General features: G+C 33.9%; 1 protein-coding gene across 1 annotated transcript in view; it reads left to right on the forward strand.

Annotated features, from left to right (window-relative positions):
- The first annotated feature begins 1,346 nt into the window (after window positions 1-1,346).
- Window positions 1,347-3,503, forward strand: part of Apime-ASTA (allatostatin A) — a 31,703-nt gene continuing 29,546 nt past the window's right edge. Inside the window, exon 1 of the mRNA XM_018452149.1 lies at window positions 1,347-1,584. The gene's annotated coding sequence lies outside the window, so the exon portion shown is untranslated. The remainder of the gene's footprint in view (window positions 1,585-3,503) is intronic.

The raw sequence follows: 3,503 nt of genomic DNA on the forward strand, positions 1-3,503 counted from the left end.
GTTGGTAAAACTACCAACAGAGAGAACTTTGACACCTCGTAAGGTTCGAAAGAATCCGTTCTTTTCGCGCTTAAAATTCTCGCGTATTATCAAATAAGATGCGATTTCCAGTCTCATGCAACTTGTCATTAGCGCATAAATATGCAAATACACCGCTTGCGTGAATTTTCATCTTTTCTCGTGGAACATTTTCAGTCTTTTCGCAGGCGGGAACTTTTACGATAGTGCAGCACAACGAAGAGTCTGGCAAACGAATGGACAACGAGTCCGCACATTTGTTTACGAGATTTGATTTAGCAGGAAATCTCACGAAAATTCTTTGTCACACGCATAACGGCGGATAACTCATAAATACTTAAACACATCACCGTCGGATTTAGCACCGAGTTATTTCCCTTCGTACGATCAGTGCGAGTTTATGTGGCAAATTTTCGTCCAGCGAAGAATCCGGCGTACACATGTCACTTACAGAAAATGTGACATTGTAATTATAAATTATAGGGATGATGCTGTGTGTCAAAAGAAAAGTTGTAAATCAAAAGCGAGGAAAATGGATCTTTGCAAGATAAAACTGCAATACTCGAAGCAACGAACGTAATCTGATAAGAATATAATTTACCATTTTATTTGAAACTTTATAATACATGGAGGCATCAACTTACTTGCGCGATGATATTCTATAATAATCTTTTTATCACTCGAGTAGTCATATATTTTCTCGTGACAGTGAAACATTCAATGTGTCACGTAATAGCTTTTGCGATTTTGCGATAATATTATTTTATGCGAATTTTATGTGAAAAAATCATATGGCTTTGTAGCATATACGAGAGAATTAATAATTTGTATTATTATTATATATATAATTAATATTATTATAAATTATTCATAGTTCTTTTAAAGGATAATTTTTTATGACTGTCCTTATTAGAAATAATTCCTTTATATAGTATTTCTGTTGGAGAATTGTGCGAAATTAATATTAAAGTTTATTTGCCATCTTGCAGGTGATTCGCAAACGATGGTACGATCCGCGATTACCATCCTTTTACCTCAAAGAATTTAGTTTGCCATTGTAACTGGGCGATGTGGGGACCGCTCGTTGCGTCATGCATTGTCCCGTCTCAGCATAAATCTGTCTTTACGCATATACGCGTGTCGCGACGCCTCACCTCGTGAGCACGAGGAGGGATGGCACACGATTCACGGAGGGTGAGAAAGATGGGGGCCTTCATACGCATAGGGGCGCCGACGCGTGCACACACACACACACACATACACACACACACACGTATAAAGGCCGGCGTCGCGACGCTCTCGCCATCATTTCCGGGCGCAGACACCGTAGTAGCGGTATTCTGAGTCGGACGTCGTCCGGTGACTCACAGTGAGGAAGTTAAACTGTCGCAATCGCGTGAGAACGAAGGACCGTTTGTCCGCGAATGAAAGTTTCATCCCCTGACAACAAGAAACACGACAGGATATTTCCTGTCTTTTAACAGTCCAAGAACGTACCTCGTGTGTCAGTCTTGTCTTTCACCTGCAGGATCGCAAGATCGCTCCGACAGAATCTGACAGCAACAGGTGAGCAATCCATCTTTTGAGATGCATCCTTTTTTAATTATCCTTTTTTTTATGTTCTTATCTTCCTTCCCATTTTAAGTGCGCTTATCTCATAATCATATTTTTTTATTCAGTAAAAAATTTAGGATCTTTTTTGCATCTCCAATTTTTAATCCTGTAAGGTAATCGATTTTGAGTTTTACTTATGGAATATCCTACTACTTATTCACTGTATCACATTTGATGATCGCAAACCGAATGAAGGAAAAACTTTATTTCGAATAGTGATATATTACAAGTTCGACTAAGGGTGTACATTGATAGTGAATCACGTGACCGTGAAGAAAGTTAAAGAAATACACCAGGGTGTGTAATGAGTCAAGAAATAAACTTTTAGAAATAAAAATTTACTTTTAGTTTGTAGTTATGCTGTTAATAATTTACTATAGAATTTTAATGTGGTAGGAAACAAATAAACACATTTTATATAATAGATACAAACAAGTTAAAAAGTTTAATTTTTGGCTGATGTGTATATATATACACACATATATATATATACAGGATGATCCATTTAAATCTATCACCCCAAATATTTCCGTTTCCTTGCATTTTACAAGAAAATATTTCAGACAAAAGTTATATGGTTTCAAGGAGAGCCATAAAATGATACCATTGGTTTGACCTTGGATAGTCGCTTAAAGATCACATCAAGGTCACCTTCAATTTCTTAAATTAAACCCATTATTTTTCATTACATATTCTTGTAGCTTACCTCGAGAACTTTCTAAAACACTATAATAAAATATTTTTTCATTTATTTTTCGAGTTATAAGGCTTGAAAGTTACAGTACAGCTGGCATTAGCATTACGCAAGTTGACGGACGGCTAAAACATCTTGAATGTTGTTCAGGATCATGTCCTGAATAACATTTGTCAAGATCAAGGCCATTGCAGACTGTACTTCTTATTTTCATTTATGCACTAAAAATTCATTTTTACGTAAAAATGCCGGTTGTACTGTAACTTTCGAGCCTTATGACTCGAAAAATACTTAATGAAAAAATATTTTATTATAGTGTTTTGGAAAGCTCTCGAAGTAAGCCATAAGAATATGTAATGAAAAATAGTGGGTTTAATTTAAAAAATTGAAGGTGACCTTCATGTGACCTTTAAGCGACTATCCAAAGTCAAACCAATGATACCATTTTATGGCCTCCTTGAAACCATACAACTTTTGTCTGAAACATTTTCTTGTAAAATGCAAGGGAATGGAAATATGTGGGGTGATAGATTAAAATGGGTCACCCTGTATATATATATATGTGTGTATATAAATAATTTAATAAAAACCATCTCGTTGAAAAAATGATTGACATGATTCCTTAATTTTTAGGCAAAACAAGTGATTTTGGTGTTAATTTAATATCGCGCTTAAATGTCGCTATTGTCTGATCGTGGCTTTTTAAGAATAATAATTTTCAACGAAATGGCGGCTATTTAAAGTGAAGATAACGATTTGAAAATTCAATCGTTTTTTTAATAAGATTGTTTATTATATTATGTCTCAGCCAAAATTAGTACCTTTAACTTCTTTTTTTAATCTATTGTTTAACTGTTCAATATATTGTATGTACTTTATTTTTTACAACATTAAAGTTTCATAATAAATTATTGACATTGAAGTTTTATAGTAAATAATTAACAGCTATACAAGCTAAAAATAAGTTGTTTCGGCCTGTCATTTTGATATGTTCCTTAAATGCCACAATTTCTTAAATTAACACAAATAGATAGACAATATTTTATAAAAAGTTTTAGTTTGTTTAACAACCAATTTCAAATGGTAAGTAATATTTCATATTTTAATTTGCTTTTTCCTTCCTCTATTTAATTTTCTGTTATATGTATATGTGTAATATAAAGATTTCTATCGCGGT

Source organism: Mycetomoellerius zeteki, unplaced genomic scaffold (assembly GCF_001594055.1).
Source record: "Mycetomoellerius zeteki isolate Tzet28-1 unplaced genomic scaffold, Tzet1.0 scaffold332, whole genome shotgun sequence".
Lineage (NCBI taxonomy): Eukaryota > Metazoa > Arthropoda > Insecta > Hymenoptera > Formicidae > Mycetomoellerius > Mycetomoellerius zeteki.